This window comes from Papio anubis, chromosome 18, assembly GCF_008728515.1.
Source record: "Papio anubis isolate 15944 chromosome 18, Panubis1.0, whole genome shotgun sequence".
NCBI lineage: Eukaryota > Metazoa > Chordata > Mammalia > Primates > Cercopithecidae > Papio > Papio anubis.
This window is the reverse complement of record NC_044993.1, coordinates 42,270,155-42,288,446: the sequence shown is the minus strand read 5'-3', so window position 1 is coordinate 42,288,446 and position 18,292 is coordinate 42,270,155. Positions and strand designations below refer to the sequence as shown.

General features: G+C 40.4%; 1 protein-coding gene and 1 pseudogene across 5 annotated transcripts in view; one reads left to right on the top strand and one right to left on the bottom strand.

The window, feature by feature from the left end:
* Window positions 1-18,292, top strand: part of PHKB (phosphorylase kinase regulatory subunit beta) — a 228,643-nt gene that overhangs the window by 97,121 nt on the left and 113,230 nt on the right. The window lies entirely within an intron of this gene.
* On the bottom strand, window positions 5,895-7,729 carry LOC103880416 (annotated as a pseudogene).

Here is an 18,292-nt window from a genome sequence, read left to right as displayed (position 1 = left end):
ATATACAACCCCAAGGGACTTTTCTAACCCTTAGGGTCTAAGGCTCTAAAATTCTTGTTCAGATACTATGGTAATTTGGTTACTATTTTACAGTATGCAAAATTATGATTGGCCTAATTGTTCTGGGTACTTGGTAGAGTTTGCAATCTGACTTAGATTTTTTTTCCAGTTACCTATTGTTGCAAATAATAACCCAAATTGTTGAAAATGAACCCAAACTTAGAGGCGTAAAACAACAATAATCTTTTATTATTATTGTCTTACATTATTATTTATTATTAAGATGGTAGACTGAGTTAAGCTGGGCAGTTTGTGTGCTCAGGGTCTCTAATGTGTTTGTCATCATTGTGACTGGCGCTGGGCTTATCTTGAATGCTTTGTCACTTGGGTATCTGAGTGTTGACTAAGACCTTGGCAGGGCCTGTCCCCTGGAAGGCCTATGTGAAGTTTTTCCATATAGGCTTTCTCACAGCACGGTGGCTGGGTTCCAAGGCCCAGAATCCAAGGCAGAGAGTTAGGTGGGAGCTGTTTTCTTATCTGTGACCTAGGCTCAGAAGTCATGCAGTGTAAATTCCGCCACATCCTATTTGTTGGAGTCACTAAGACCAGTCTGTATTCTAGCAGGGGATATTAGACTCCACCTCTTGATGGGGAGGAGTGTCAAAGAATTTCAGACATGCTTTAAACCACCACAGGTCCTTCACTTGGATTTTATTCCTTTAGGTTCCAGCCCTTGTTATTTCTCTCTAAAATAACTTTGGACCTGCAAAGAGCCTGCTGCCATTAGTATGCTAGCAGTACATGTGAATTGTCATGAAATTTGTTTAACCTGTGGAAGCATCAAGTACTTCCTTCACTGGCAGGGAACCTTCCCTGGCAGTGATATGCTAGGCTGCAGATTAGATTCATTAGGATACTATCTTAAATCCAGATTATTGGCTCAATTGCTCTTGAAAGTCAGGGTAAATTGGTCAGCATATATTCTAGTAGGGTACAAAGTTTTCACCAAAGAGCAGTAGTAAGGATGGATTTTAAAGCTGCTCTGAGCTTGTTTCCTCATCTTAAAAGTAGAGGGGATTAACAAAATAAGTGTAACACTTGCATAGGTTCTTGTACTTATACATTGAAAACTACAAAGAAATGTTAAGAGATATTAAAGAAGACCTAAATAAATGGAAAGACATCCTATGTTTATGTAATCTATGTAAAAAATCCAACTGTCTTTTTTGCAGAAATTGATGAGCTTCACATGGAAAGGTAAGGGAACCAGACTAGCCAAAACAACATCGAAAAAGAACAAGATTGGACTCACACTTTTCAATTTCAAAACTTACTACAAAGCTACAATAATTAAAATAGTGTGGTTCTGGCATAAGGACAAGGAGATCGGGGAAATAGAAATAAGAGTACAGAAATAAACCCCCACATCTGTAGTCAATCGATTTTCACAAATGTGCAAAGACAATTCAGGGGAAAAGGATAGTTGTCAACAAATAGTGCTAGGACAACTGGATGTCCACATGCAGAGGAATGAATCTGACCCCTGTTTCACACCATATACAAAAATTAATATGAAATAGATCAAAGACCTATATGTAAGAGTTAAAACTGTAGAATTCTTTTTTACTCCAAAAATATATACATTTATTTTATATCAATGGAAAAGTAATAATACAATATGATAGAGATGGAAAGATAGAAGGTATATTTTATGGGAAGATTTTTGCAAATATGTATATATGGGATAAGGAAAAGGAAAATGGGATGAGCTGGGATGTTGGAAGGTGCTCGTTCAGTGTTCAACTGAAAACAAGTGATTTAAAAACATGATCCACAGTGGTTGTCTTAGTTTAAGGTGCCACATGTTCATTCTTTTGCCAAGAAATTTACTTATTTTTGGAAAGAACCTGAGGATTTAATCCAAATTCTGCAGACATTTTGGGAAAATTGTTCTCAGTGGAACACTTAAGGAAATGAAAGAAAAGGAAGAGTCAAATGGGCCTATGGAGATTTGAATCCTCAGTAACTGGACGGGTAGCTGGGTGGACCCATTCCAGATGGGCCTGGGCATCATTCTACAGTTGTGATTTTCTTGTAAACCACCGTGACTCTTACTGGCTTGGATTAAAGAGGTTGCTCTGTTTTCACTGAAGCCTTCTGGCTGTTATCACAACTCTGAGTTCTTCCCAAAGTGGGAAGTGATGTCTTTTCCAAATATCATGAGGCAGTTTTCAATGAGAAATTGTACAAGAGAAACCTTTTTTTTGAATTCTCTTTTTTAAAATCAGAGTCATCACACTGGACTTTTTGTGAATTCATTTTCTAGTGTTGAGCTGCAGGAAGTAGACAGCTGAAGAATGCTTGGGGCTATACATGCTGATAAATGATAGGCTATTATCTGATTGGATGAGGAATGTTCAATGTGTACACTCCAAAAAGGTATCTCAAGAGAACAACACTGGCTTTTGGCAGCTGGTCTAAAAGCCTCTGGATAGCAATTATTTTCTCCTATTCGTTCCCTTGATGAATACACTAAGCCATTCATCATAGAGATTGGATGAAAATATACTTCCTTGGATATTCTTTCATTTAAGAATGATGTTTCCAGAAGAATAGACTCATTGTCCAAGTTCACTTTATCTTCAGAATTTAGTTTCTCCTTTAGGGCTCGATATGATTTTATATTTGCCGATTTTCTGAAGATACCCTCTGTTGAGTGGCCCTTTTTGGTTGATTTTAAAAGGCATATCCAGAGAGGGGTGGGTATGTTGTCATTCTCACAAACATCTGTGAGAGAAGCTCCAAAGAGCTGGGCCAGCTTTAAGGCTGGTAGAGTCGTGCACAGATTGTCCTGGCAAGTGTTAGAACCCTGCCAAAAGAAGGGCTCCTGAAAGGTGGAAGGAGAGGTGGAGTTCCCTGTCCCTGTGGCAGGAGTATAGTGGCTTGGGGATGGCTTATTTTAATTCCGTGAGAATGCATGCCCAGCGAGTGGACATGGGGCCTTTTTCATGCCAGAAGTGACCCACAGCTGGTAATCTTCAGAGCCCAAAATGTGGCCATGAAGCTCACCATGGGCCAGCCCAAGAGAAAGGACCTCCCAGTAGAGATGTGGCCATTCCCCACTTTGTCCACATAGCTAGCTGTCCACAGGTTATTCAGCAATATTTTGTTTTTTATCTTAAAGGATTTCCTGCACTTGGTAGACAAAAGCAACAAATTGCTGAACAAAAAGAGATGTAGCTTCTGCCTCCTCCAGCCTATTTTGAGTTGAGAATCAGCAGGGTGAGATCAGCACCCTCCAGTGATGTGGTTTTGTCACTGTGGGTGTCCATCTTGGAAAAAGGACTTTGCCTTAGTTAAAAATACATTATTGCTTAAAAATGCTAACAGTCATCTGAGCCTTCAGTGAGTTGTAAATTTTTGCTTATGGAAGGTCTTGCCTCAGTCTTGTTGGCTGCTGACTGATCAGGCTGGTGGTTGCTGAAGATTGGAATGACTGTGACAATTTCTCAAAATAAGACAACAGTGAAGTTTGCCACATTGAATGACTCTTCCTTTCACAATAGATTTCTCTGTAACATATGATGCTGTTTGATAGCATTTTATCTGCATTAGAACTTCTCTCAAAATCGGAGTCAGTCCTCTCAAACCCTGCCACTGCTTTATCGGCTAAATATATGAAGTATTCTAAATCCTTTGTTGTCAACTCATTAATATTCACAGCTCTTTACCAGGAGTAAATTTCATCTCAAGAACCACTTTCTTTTCTCATCCGTAAGAATTAATTCCTCATCCATTCAAGTTTTATCATGAGGTTACAGGAATTTAGTCTCATTTTAGGGTCCACTTCTAATTCTGGTTCTTTTGGTATTTCCACCACATCTACTCGCTCTTATTCCATTGAAGTCTTGAACTCCTCACACTTATCCATGACAGTTGGAATCAGCTTCTTCCAAACTCCTGTTAATACTGACATTTTGACTTCCTCTCATGAATCTTGAATGTTCTTAGTGGCATCTAGAATGGTGAGTCCTTCCCAGATTTTCAATTTACTTTGCTCAAATCCATCAGAGGAATCACTATCTATGGCACCTATTGCCTTGCAAGACATTTCTTAAATAATAAGGCTTGAAAGTAAGATTACTCCTTGAGCCATGGACTGCAGGATGAATGTTGTGTTAGCAGAAATGAAAACATTAATCTCCTTGTGCATCTCCATTAGAGCTCTTGGATGACCAGGTATATTGTCAATAAGTAGTAATATTTTCAAGGGAATCATTTTTTTCTGAGCATTAGGTCTTATCAGTGGGCTTAAAATATTCAGGAAACCATGCTCTAAACAGATGTGCTGTCATTCAGACTTTGTTTTTCCATTTCTAGAGCACAGAGTAGGTTTACCATTCTTTTCAAATATTTGAACCCTACTTTCTTTTTTACTTTTTGTTTTTTAAATTGTATTTCTATTTAGGGATAGAAATGGCTTTTGGTTACATGAATGAATTTTATAGTGGGGAAGTCTGGGCGTTAAGGGTACCCATCACCCAAATAATGTACATTGTACTCAGTAGGTAATTATTTATCCCTCAACGCCCTCCCACCCTCCCGCCTTCTGAGCCTCCAGTGTCCACTATACCACTCTGTATGTCTTTGTGTACCCTTCGTTTAGCTCCCACTTATAAGGGAGAACATATGGTATTTGGTTTTTCATTCCTGAGATACTTCACTTAGGATAAGGCCCCCAATTGCATCCAAGTTGCTGCAAAAGATATTATTTCATTCTTTTTTTTTTTTTTTTTGGCTGAATAGCACTCCATGGTATGTGTGTGTATATGTGTGTGTGTGTGTGTGTGTGTGTATGTCACATTTTTCAAAATCCACTTATGGGTTGATAGGCACTTAAGTTGATTCCACATCTTTATAATTTTGAAATGTGCTGTGATAAACATACACATGCAGGTATCTTTTTTATATGATGACTTTTTTTCCTTTGGGAGATACCCAGTAGTGGGATTGCTGGATCGAATGGTAGATCTACTTTTAGTTCTTGGAGAAATTTCCATACTGTCTTTCATAAATATTGTACTTTCATTCCCATCAATAGCATATAAATGTTCCCTTTTCACTGCATCCACACCAACATCTGTTGTTTTTTGACTTTTTAATAATGGCCATTCTGGCTTTGGCAAGGAGGTGTCTCACTGTGGTTTTGATATGCATTTCCCTGATGGTTACTGACATTAGTGGCATTTTTTTCATGTTGGTTGGCCATTTGTATATCTTTTGAGAAATGTCTGTTCTTGTCATTTGCCCACTTTTTAATGGGATTGTTCCTTTCTTGCTGATTTGCTTGAGTTCCTTATGGACACTGTAGATACCCTGTAGCAGGATTGCTGGATCCAATGGTAGTTTAGTTACATGTCATTTATTTCTTTTTGTTACATTTGCTTTTGGGGTCTTAGTCATAAGTTCTTTGCCTAGGCCAATGTCCAGAAGAGTTTTCCCAGGTTTTCTTCTAGAATTTTTATGATTTCAGGTTTTAGACTTATGTTTTTAATCCATCTTGAGTTAATTTTTGTATATAGAGAAAGATAGGGATCCAGTTTCATTCTTTGCATGTTGTTGTTCAGTTTTCCCAGCACCATTTATCGAATAGAGTGTTCTTTCCCCAGTGTGCGATTTTATGTGCTTTTCTAAAGATGAGTTGGTTTTAGGTATTTGGCTTTTTTCTGGGCTGTTTATTCTGTTACATTGGTCTGTGTGTCTTTTTTTTTTTTTTTTTTTTTTTTTTCCAGGAGATGGTGAGTTTTATTTTGTCTTGGCTGGATAGAGGTTTGATTTGCTCTCGAATGTTCCAGGGTGGAGAGAAAGTAGGAGAAAGCCCAGGATGTTGAGGTCTATTCAGCGTTATCTTCTCTCTTGTTTTCATTTTCACCATCAATGGAGACAGTAGCATACTTGCTTGCAGAACTGAACTTGGAAGCTGGATTTTCCTCAGGTTTCTTTGGCTCAGGTACAGATCTGGACTCTTGATCCTTTTTGCCATCTTTCGTGTCTGACTCCATCCAGTGGTCTTTGTTCCCTCTGTCTCCTGGACCATGGCTAGAGTTCCCAGTTTGGCTTTTGGGACATTCATCCCATCTGCTTTGTTTCATTCTTTCCTCAGATAGTTGAGCTGGAGCAACTTTTCCCCCAACACATGTAGGGATTGCTGCTCTGTGTCTGAGCTCTGAAATCGAGTAGGAGGGTTAGAACTTCACTTCACCCAAGTGTTCTCCTTTGGTGGACGGGCTGGCATTACCTTTAGGGGCTGATCAGGTTTGGAAGGTTTAGAAGCTGGAGAGTGACAGTCTTCCTGCTTATTGAGTGTTTCATTTTCTAGAAACTTCTCACTCTCCTTCATGCATTTCTGCTGGATGTGACAGAGGTCCCAGTCTGTGATGACTCACTTCCTGTCCTCAACCGTTCCTGTTCCTGAGTTTCTTCACTTCGCCAGCTTGGGTGTCTCTCCCGAAGCCATCGTTCTAGTTTTGGCTCATCCAGCTGACGCTGCAACTTCTCTTGTTCCTTCTGTAGCCATTCTTCTACTTCTCTTTCTCTAGCAGCTGTGTCAGTGGGCTTTGTCCCTCCAAAGATAGGAGCAGCTCGACTGAACTGGGAGGTACTAGTAGAGGAATCATCTTCCTTAGGAGTACTCCGAGGCTTTAGATTCAGTTTGGGTCTTTGGGGGGGACCTCTATCATCACGCCTGTAATCATCCCGAGGGTAATCATCCCTGGAGCTCCACGACCAATCATCCTGTCTGTTGGATCAGTCTTCATAGCGGTCCCCACCTCCTGTGTAGTCATCTTCCCTGCAGTACCCACTGCCAAATGCTTTTCTGCCATTGCCTATCTGGGAATCATAACCTCTATCATAATCTCTGCCGCCTTGGTCATCACAGCGATCCCGGCCACCATATCGATCCATATCCCTGGGTGGGCCTTCCTGATACTTATTACGATACCGGTCCGAATCATAACGATCTCAATACTTGTCTCCTGAGCTGTCATCACCTCTTCTAGGTGAGTAGTCACCAAAGCTGTCTGTGGCAGGACGAGCCCTCCAGTCTGTATCTGTTTTGTCACAATCCCAATTTCTGTCACAGCCAAAAGAACGATCGCCCCTGTCTTTATCCTGTGCTTGATTAGCAATGTCCACTCGAATTATCTTGTTACCTAGAGACTCTTCATTGAGACTCAGGGCACTGAACAGGGAATCCAGGTCCTCAAATTCAGCATAACCAAACCTTTCAAATTATCTGGATTGCTGGGTTCATGTGTTAAACGCACTGCACTGATATTTAATCCTCTAAAGAATTCCTTAATGGACTCTTCTGTCACATCATAGGGTAGGTTCCCTAGAAAAGCAGTGTAGGGTAGCAATTTGGGAAGATGGCTCCAGTTGATATTGGGTTCCCGAGCAGCCCGTGAAGCAGTGAGAAGGATGGAACGGTCAATTGGAGGTGCCCTATACACATCTTCATCATTACTGTTACCTCCTTCCAGGTCATCTGTTTCATCAGCCCAGCTGACTGGCTTAGAAACATAGGTGCTTCCTCTACCAGTCCCCCCATCCTCAGCCAGAAAGTCTGTGAGGGAGATAGTCTTCCCCTTCTTATTATTCTTTTTTGCTTAGTTCTTGAAGGTCAATAATAGATCACACTGGAAACTGGTATTGTTGAGGCCGCCATGTTGGGAGAGGCTTTGTGTGTCTATTTTTGTACTGTTTTAGTTACTATAGCCTTGTAGTGTTTAAGTCAGGTAATGTGATGCCTCCAGATTTCTTCTTTTTGCTTTGGATTACTTTGACTACTCAGAATGGTTTTTGGTTGCATATGAACCTTAGGATTTTTTTTTTCTAATTCTGTGAAAAATGACCTGTGAAAAAATAATTAGTATTTTGAGAGGAGTTGCATTGAATCTATAGATTGATTTGGGCACTATTGTCAGTTTCACAATATTGATTCTTCCAATCCCTGAGCATGGCATGTTTTTCCATTGTGTCATCTTTGATTTCTTTCATCACTGTTTTGTAGTTCTTTTTTTTATTCGCAACTATTGTAGATGGGATTGAGTTATTGATGTGATTCTCAGCCTGTTCATTATTGATACATAGCAGTGCTATGGATTTATGTACTTTGATTTTGTAACCTGAGACATTACTGAATTTATAAAATCTAGGAGTCCTTTGGAGGAGTCTTTAGAGTTTTCTAGGTATAAAAATCATATTAGTAAACAGAGATAGTTTGACTTCCTGTTTTTCAGTTTACATGCCCTTTATTTCTTTCTTTTGCCTGATTGCTCTGGCTAGGACTTCCAGTGCTATGTTGAAGAGAAGTGATGAAAGCAGGCATTCTTGTCTTGTTCTAGTTCTTAGGAGAAATGCTTTCAACTTCTCCCTATTCAGTATGGTGTTGGCTGTGGATTTGTCTTATTTGGGCTTTTGTAATTTTAAGGTATATTTCTTCTATGCCTAGTTTGTTCAGGGTTTTTATCATGAAGGGATGCTGGATTTTATTGAATGCTTTTTCTGCATCTTTTAAAATAATCATATGGTTTCTGTTTTTAATTCTGTTTATGTGACGAATCAATTTATTGACTTGCATTTGTTGAACCATCCTTGTATCCGGGGGATGAAGCCCAGTTGATCAGGGTGAATTATCTTTTCAATGTGCTGTTGGATTCAGTTTGCTAGTATTTTATTGAGGCTTTTTGCATCTGTATTCATTAGGAATGTTGGTCTGTAGTTCTTTTTTGTTGTTATGTCCTTTCCTTGCTTTGGTATCAGGATGATACCAACTTTGTAGAATGAGTGAGGGAGGATTCCCTCTTGCTCTGTCTTTTGGAATAGCTTCACTAGGATTGGTACCAGTTCTTTGAAATTTCTGGTAGAATTCAGCTGTGACTATGTCTGATCCTAGGCTTTATCTTGTTGGGAGATGTTTTGTTACTAATTCAATCTCACGCCTTATTACTGATCAGCTCAAGATTTCTTTATCTTCTTGATTCAATCTTAGGAGGCTGTGTGTTTCTAGGAATCTTCCATTTCCTGTAGATTTTCTAGCTTGTGCACATAGAAGTGTTCATAGTAGTCTTGCATGATCTTTTGTATTTCTGCGGTATCAGTTATAATTGCTGCATTTTCATTTCTGATTCAACTGGTTTGAATCTTCTCTCTTCTTTTGTTGATTAGCTAGTGGTCTGTCATTTTTGTTTATGTTTTCAAAGAACCAACCTGTTGTTTCATTGATCCTTTGTATTGTCTTTTGGTTTCATTTTCGTTTAGTTCTGCTCTGATCTCTGTTGTTTTTCTTCTGCTAACTTTAGGTTTGGTTTGTTGTTTCTCTAGTTTCTTGAGGCATGACATTATGTTGCCATTCTTTGATCTTTCTATCTTTTTGATGTAGGCATTTAGCATTATAAACTTTTCTCATAGCACTGCTTTTGCTGTATCCCAGGAATTTGGGTAACTTGTGTCACTGTTATTATTCATTTCAAAATTTTTTAAAATTTCATCTTGATTTTATTGTTGACTCAAAAATCATTCGGGAGCATATGGTTTAATTTTCATGTATTTGTATAGTTTTGAGAGTTCCTCTTCGAATTAATTTCTAGTTTTATTCTGCTGTAGTCTAAGAAGACACTTGGTATGATTTTGATTTTTTAAATTTATTGAGATTTGTGTTGTGTCCTGTCATACGGTCTATCTTGGAAAATGTTCCATGTGCTGGTAAGAATGTATACCCTGCAGTTTTCAGGTCGAATGTTTGTGAATGTCTGTTAGGTCCATTTGTTCTAGAGTCCAGTTTATATCCAGTATTTCTTTGTTGACATTCTACCTCAGTGCTCTATGTAGTGCTGTCAATGGAGTGTTAAAGTCTCCTACTATTATTGTCTTGCTGTCTACCTCTCTTCTTAGGTCTAGTAGAATTTGTTTGATGACTGTGGGTGCTCCAGTGTTAGGTACATATGTATTTAGAATTGTTATATCTTCTTGATGAATTGTTCTGTTTGTTATAATATAATGACTTTCTTTGTCTTTTTATTGTTTTTTGTTTAAAGTCTGTTTTTTCTCATGTAATAATAGCTACTCCTGCTCTCTTTTGGTTTCCATTTATGTGTAATATATTTTTTTTCGTATCTTTCCTTGAGTCTACAAAAATCTTTATATGGGCTAGGTGGGTCTCTTGAAGGCAGCAGATGTTTGGTCTGTGTTTTTTAAAATCCATTCTGCCAATCTGTATCTTTTAAGTAGGGCATTACACCATTTACATTCGAAAATAGTATTGCTATGTGAGCTACTCTTGCAGTTATCATATTGATTGTTACCTAGTTGCTTTGCTTTCTTTATTGTGTTATTGTTATAAGCACTTTCATTTATGTACGTGTCTATGTGTGTATTTATTTGTTGGGACAGAGTCACTCTGTCACCAGGCTGGAGTGCAGTGGCATGATCTTGACTCACTACAACCTCTGCCTCCCAGGCTTAAGCGATTCTCCCACCTCAGCCTCCCAAGTAGCTGGGACTTACAGGTGCATGCCACCACACCCAGCTAATTTTTGTATTTTTAGTAAAGACGGTGTTTCACCCATGTTGGCCAGGCTGGTCTTGAACTTCTGACCTCAAGTGATCCACCTGCCTTGGCCTCCCAAAGTGCTGACATTACAGGCGTGAGCCACCACGCCTAGCCTAGCCCTTTCATTTAGATGTTTAGAACTCCATTGAGCATTTCTTATAGGGCTGGCCTACTGGTAATGGATTCCCTCAGCATTTGCTTTTCTTTGATAATCTTTATTTTGCCTTCATTTCTTAAATTTAGTTTTGCTCTATGCAGAATTCTTATCTGACAGTTGTTCTGTTTGAGGAGACTAAAGATAGGACCTGAATCCCTTCTGGCTTATAAGATTTCAGCTGAGAAGTTAGTCTGATAGTTTTTCCTTTATCATTTATTTGATACTTTTATCTCACTGCTCTTAGAATTCTTGCCTTTGCATTGACTTTAGATAGCCTGATGACCATATATGCCTTGGTGATCTCCGTTTTTCACTGAATCTCCCAGGAGTTTTTTGAGCTTCTGGTATTTGGATGTCTAAATCTCTAGCAAGATTAGGGAAGTTTTTCTAAATTATTCCTTGAAGTAGGTTTTCTAAACTTTTTGCTTTTTCTTCTCCCTGAGGAACAACTTTGATTCTTAGATTTGGATGTTTTACATAGTCTCGTATTTCCTGGAGATTTTGTTTGTTTCTTTGTATTCTTTTTTCTTAATTTTTGTCTGACTGGTTTAATTTGAAAGCCTTGTCTTCAGACTCTGAAATTCTTTCTTCTACTTGGTCTAGTCTGTTGTTAAAACTTTCCACTGTATTTTGTAACTCCTTAAGTGAGTCCTTCATTTCCAGAAGTTCTTTTTTTTATTTATTTTAATATTGACCTCTCTAGAAAATTTCATTCATATCCTGTAATTTTTTTTTAAATTTCTTTATATTGGTTTCAACTTTCTCTTGAATCTCATTGAGTAACTTCATGATGAACATTTTGACTTCTTTATCTGGTATTTCAAGGATTTCATTTTGTTTTGGATCCATTGCTGGAGAGTTAGTGTGTATTGGGGAGGGGGTGGTATTGTAAATAAAACTGTTTTTTCATATTGCCAGAATCATTTTTCTGGTTTCTTCCCATCTGGATAAACTACTTCTTCTTATTATTATTATTGAATTTACTTTTGATTTGACTGGGTTCTATTTTTTTTTCCCCCGTGAGGATGTGGTGTATTATATGTGGTCACCTAGCTTCAGCTCTGGGTGTTTTCAGTGGCAAAGTCTCTGTTGAGTTTCTTGGTTATAGAGAATCTGTGTGCGATGGCTTTCTCAGGTGCTGGTTTTAGTAGCAGTGTACTTAATGTGTGGGAAGGTTCACTGTCTCCTGTGGGGCCAGAATGGCAGAGGTCTCAGGAAACTTATCCTGTTCCCCAGTAATGTGCACTACTCTACTTCCCAAGTCTTTTTCTCGCTAGGTTGAGTAGTTCAGCCTTCAGACCAGTAGGAGGCACCCATGGGTGAAAACCAGCTGCAGCTGAAGCAGGTGGTGGGTATATGCAATACCCCAGTGGTGGACAAAAGTCTCAGCCTTGACAGAGGCAGCTTTTCGGGGCGGGGGAGTGGGGTCCCAGTGAAATGCACTGAGGTCTTCACTGCGGGAGGGGAGGGAGCCACCTCATCTTCACTACCAGGCCAGCAGGAAAGCAACCTCCCTGTCATGCCTCCCCCACCCCCCGTCCCTATATTCTGGATATTTAGATCAGACAAGCACCTCTGTCCATCTGCAGGAACACTGACATTCCACATCCAGAGACAGTGGGACTCTTATCTCTCATGAAAGCCTGAGCCCAGAGGGCACTCCTCCCAAGGGGATGCAGTCACCCCAAAGTGCTTGAGAAAGGTCCTCCGTAGGTGTACCTTCACCGAGCTCCTGTGGGAGAAGCCCCAGCTGTATCTGCAGTGTTGGACAAGAGGGAGGAGAAACCCCTTCACAAGCACCGGGGCTCCTCCACTGCTAGGGTAGAACCTTAGTCTTTCCCCACTGAGCCCTGTACTGCACCTGTTCCTCTGCTGAAAGAAACTTCCCACAGGTGGGAAGTTGTGGTACTCAAGGTTCATACTTTGGTTTCTTTTGTCCCAAGGAGCATTCCCTTGGTGTGGTGAACTGCCTGTTCCTGTGGGAGTGGTGATCTGTGTGGGCCAGACTACTGTGAATCCGGCTGCTTATCTGGGTTTAGCCGCCTCAGGGACTGCTACAATCCAGGCCTGTGCTGGAGAATTTCGGCAAGGGATATAGTCATGGGGAAGACACAAGGGCTGAAGGTCCTTGAGCAAAACAAAAGATCACAATGGATGCACGCCCAGTATGGTGCCTGTTACTACAACTCAGGACCAGAGGGAAAGGGAGGGGACTTTGTGTGAGCAAGGACCCAAGAAGTCCCCAGATTGCAGCCCACTCCAGCATTTGGACTCATGAGGGCAGAAAAGCTCTCCTTGAGTTTAGATACTAGCAGTCAAAGACTAGAGAATACCCTTTCCACAGAATACTAAATCTCTCAGGGTTTGATACTCTGCCAGCTTCTTATTACTATCTTTTGTGTGCATGTTGTGGATCCTTCCAGTGAATTCTCCAATGGACTCCAGCCCTCTCCCTGTAACACTGTATTTGGGATGTGACTATTTGTTTGTGATTTTGTTTCTTCCTTCTGAGGAGAATTGGTTACCAGCATCTCTAGTCAACCATCTGGAGAAGCTCTTTAGTGCTTCCGGCTGTGGACAGGTCTGTGGGATGTGTAGTGGTTTGGGCCCCGCTCTTAGCTCCAGAGGTGGGTGATGTTGGGTGGAGCTGGACAAGGCTGACCTGTCCTCTCATCTCATAGGGGCCTGTGCAAGCACTGATGGTGACAGTAGGGGAGTGGCATGAACTCTGTAAGATTTCCTTGGTTATAAGTAGCCTTAGTGCAATGACTTTCTCAATTGCCAGATGTAGTAGTAATGTACTGGGCACATGAATAGGCCCAAGGCCTCCTGAACAGCCTGAGTGGTATGAGTAATGGTGTTAGCTGAGGTCATGCAAAAGTTTTCTCCTTCCTGAGCACCGTGTTATTATGTTAGCAGACGTTGTAGAGGGCTGTGTCAGTTGACCTCCAACTGCAATTTAGGGACTTGTTGAGGCCATTAGCTTGCTCAGACAAGGTCCCTTCCCTTTCTGGTCCTAAGCTGTAGTAGTGGGTGCCACACTGGATGCGTACCCATTGTGGAAGTTTGTTCTGCTCAAGTACCTTCAACCCTTGTGTCTTCCTATCACTAGATCCCTTGCAAATATCCCCCAGCACCAGACTGGCTTGAGACAGCTGCACAGGATAGGCAAATTCAGAGGAGCAGTAGGATTCACAGTGAGGTGGCACTAGCAGGAGAGAGCCAGATGCAGTGGTGACCATGGGGATTTATCCTTGGCTTACGTTGCCCTGGGGAAACACTCATATCCCAGGCAATGGGAAGGGTCATGGAACTCCCTAAAGTCCCTATCTGTGGTGTTAGGCTACCAAGATGGGCATAGGGGCATAGCCTGTGGGGCCTGGATCAGGCAAGTCCTCACTCTGGCTCACCAGGTGCGGACTCAGGCTGTGACCCCAGTAGGGATCCAAGGGCAGTTCCCCTGCCACTGGTGTAATGTTCCACGGAGCAGTGGAACTGCCTCTGTCGCATAAAAGAATCCTCAGGGAGGGGAGAGGGGTAACAGGCAGCAGGGAGACCCACCCAGCACTCACTTTTCTTAACATATTGGGTCTCACACTCACAGACTTCTGGCAACAGCTGGCTGGGTCCCAGGCAGTCTGCACTCAGAATGCAAAACTGCCCCAGGTTGTAAGTTCTCCAGCCCAAGACAAAGACCAAGGCTTCCAGGCCACACCCCTCCCAGTTTGCCTGCAAAGCAGGGGCTCCCAGCTGCTGCCTCTGTGGCAAGAGCCTGCTTCCTGCTTACCTCTCATTTCTGATCAATGGGGTTTATACACACTGTAGATTAGATTGCTTATTTTAGTTGGCAGCTTCTTCCAACCTATGACCACTGTCTGAGTTAGCTGGCAGAATTCTGCGAGGTCCCTTATGAAGTAGAATCAGCAATGGCTTCCCTCCATTCCTGCTAGAGTGTGGGAGTGCACGCAAAACAATTTTTTTTTTCTTTTATATATGGAGTCTTGCTCTGTCACCCAAGCTGGATTGCAGTGGCGCTATGTTGGCTCACTGCAACCTCCACCTCCTGGGTCCTAGCAATTCTCCTGCCTCAGCCTCCTAAGTAGCTGAGATTACAGGCATGTACCACCACACCCAGCTAATTTTGTATTTTCAGTAGAGACAGCGTTTCGCCATGTTGACCAGGCTGGTCTTGAACTCCTAACCTCAGGTGATCCACCCGCCTCAGCCTCCCAAAGTTCTGGGATTACAGGCGTGAGCCACCACTTCTCATATGCTCCTTGCAGCACCAAATCAGCACCAGTGCTTGGTAGGGTTGAGACACTCCCCTGTGGCCTGGATTGCCCAGCTCCCCAGTGTAAATGTGTATCACACCCTGGAGACAGATTTTCACCTGACTCACCATGCAGGTTGCCACCCACAGCTTTCAAAGTGTCTGAAGTTTCTTTCACTTTTTCTGTTGAGTTTCTGTGTTTCTTCTTGAATAAAAGTTTACAGCATAAATCTCTGCATGTTATTTTGCTCTTTCCAAGTGGGTGAGGCATTCTAACAAAGCCTCCAATCTGGAGCCTGGGTAGTTTATAAAGAAAAGAGGTTTATTTGGCTCACAGTTTTGCAGGCTGTATATACAAGAAGCTCAGGACAGAAGGCTAAGTGGAGCCGGAGTATAGAAATCACATGACAAGAAAGGGAATATGAGGTGCCAGGTTCTTTTTCAACAACCATTTCTCCAGGGAAGTCAGACTAAGAACTCACTCAATCCCATGGGAATGACACCAAGCCATTCATGAGGGATCTGCCTCCAGGATCCTGACACCTCCCACCTTGCCCCACCTACAACATTGGGGATCAGATTTCAACATGAGACTTGGCAGGATCAAACAAACCATATTCAAATCATAGCATATGTCATCTGCAAATGTATTCAAATCATAGCATATGTCATCTGCAAATAGACAGTTTCATTTGTACCTTTCTAAGCTATATTCTTTTTTTTCCTTTTCTTGCCCTATTTTACCACGTAGAACTTCCAGTACTATGTTAGTCATGGTGAGAGCAGACATTTTTGTTTTGAGAGGCAGCATTCAATTTTTCTTTCACCATCAAGTAGAGTTAGCTATAGAATTTTTGTAAATCAAATGGCAGAATTTGTACAAATGGCCAACAAGCATATGAAAAAATGCTCAACATCATTAATCATCAGAGAAATGCAAATTAAAACCACAATGATATATTGTCTTACACCAGTCAGAATGGCTGTTATTAAAAAGTCAAAAACTAACCTATGGGAAGGGTTTGGAGAAAAGGGAACACTGATACATTGTTGGTGGGAATGTAAATTAGCACAACCTCTATGGAAAACAATATGGCGGTTTCTCAAATAACTTAAAATAGCACTACCTTTCAATCCAGTAATCCCACTACTGGCTATCTACCCAAAGGAAAGGAAATTATTACATCAAAAAGATACCTATACTCATATGTTTATTGCAGCATAATTCACAATTGCAAAGATATGGCATCAACCTACGTATTCATCAACAGATGATTGGACAAAGAAAATGTGGTGTATATGTACACAAATAAATACTGTTCAGCCATAAAATATATGAAAACACATCTTTTATAGCAACATGGATGACACTAGAGGCCATTATCTTTAGTGAAACTAAACTAATTCAGAAAGAGAAAGTGAAATACTGCATATTCTCACTTAAAAGTGGGAGCTAAATAATGTGTACACATGGACATAGAGTGTGGAATGATAGACATTGGAGACTGGAGAGGGTGGAAGGGTGGGAAGAGTTTGAAGGATAAGAAATTACTTAATAGATACAATGTACATTATTCAGGCAATGGTTACACTGAAAGCCCAGGCCTGACATGGTGGCTCATGCCTGTAATCCCAGCACTTTGGGAAGCCAAGACGGGTGGATCACCTGAGGTTGGAAGTTCAAGACCAACTTGACCAACATGGAGAATCCCTGTCTCTACTAAAAATACAAAATTAGCCGGGTGCGGTGGCGCATGCATGTAATCCCAGCTACTCAGGAGGCTGAGGCAGGAGAATTGCTTGAACTCAGGAGGCAGAGGCTGTGGTGAGCCGAGATCGTACCATTGCACTCCAGCCTGGGCAACAAGAGCGAAACTCTGTCTCAAAAAAAAAAAAAAAAGGCCCAGACTTCATCACTCTGCACTATCTCCATGTAGCAAAACTGCACTTGTGCCCCTTAAATTTTTATAGATTAAAAGAAAGACACATCATTAAAAAAATTGTGGAATTTCCCTCTATACCTAGTTTTCTGAGAGTTTTGTCATAAATGGATGTTGGGTTTTGTTCGATGCATTTTCTGCATCAATTGATATGACCATATTATTTTGTTTTGCTTTAGCCAGTTAACATGGTAGATTGTATTAATTGGGTTTTTATTATTGAACCGGCCTTGTTTCCCTGGCATAAAACCCTACTTAGTCATGGTGATAATTCATCTTACATATTGCTGAATATTGTTGCAAATGTGTTTTTAAGGATTTTGAATGTTAATGCTCATTTACTTCCTCTGTATCCTTGCTGGTTTCCTGTCTAGTTGTTCTACCAATTACTGAGAGAAAAGTGTGCATGTATCCAACCATAACTGTGGTTTTATCTGTTCTTTTAGTTCTATCAGTTTTACTTCACACATTTTGCAACTCTGTTGTTTGGTGCATACACGTTTAGGATTGCAATGTCTTCTTGGTGGATTGACCTTTTTTATTATATATTATAATACCCTTCTCTCTCTGATAATTTTCTTTGCTCTGAAGTCTCCTTTATTATTAATATGGTCACTCCTGCATTATTTTGATTGTTTGTGTGATGTATCTTTTTCCATTCTTTAACTTTCAACATGTCTATAGTGTTATATTTGAGGGGACTTTTTTATAGACAGTACATAGGTGAGCCATATTTTAACTCTGCAAATCTCTTTCTTTTAATTGGTATATTTCATGCTTTTAAGTTTAATTAATTTCCCATATGTTTGGGCTTAAGTCTTCCATTTTCTTTTTTATTTATTTCTTTTTAATGTTATTTTTAACTGTTTTCCACCTTTTCCTAACTTAGCTGATGATTTGTTTGTTTATTCTATTTTTCTTCTTTCTGTTTTATTTTTCCTACCTTCCTGTGGGTACTTTTAAGATTTTTTAAAATTTATTTTTGATGTATCAATAGTGGTTTTGATTGTATCACTTTGTATAGCTTTTTAGCTATTGCTGTAGGTAACACTTCAGTGTAGTGATATCATCATTTTATTAGTTCAAGTCAAGTATGGAAAACTTACTTTCATTTATGTCTTATTACCATTCTGAATTTATAATAGTTATCTTAAATATTTCCTCCATGCACATTTAGAATCATATCAGATAGTGTTATAATTTTTGCTTCAACTTTCAACATAAAATTCAAGAGGAGAAGAAACATCTATTGTATCTACCCATATTTATGCTTACCATGCTTTTTGTTTCTTTTTGGTGTTCTGATACTT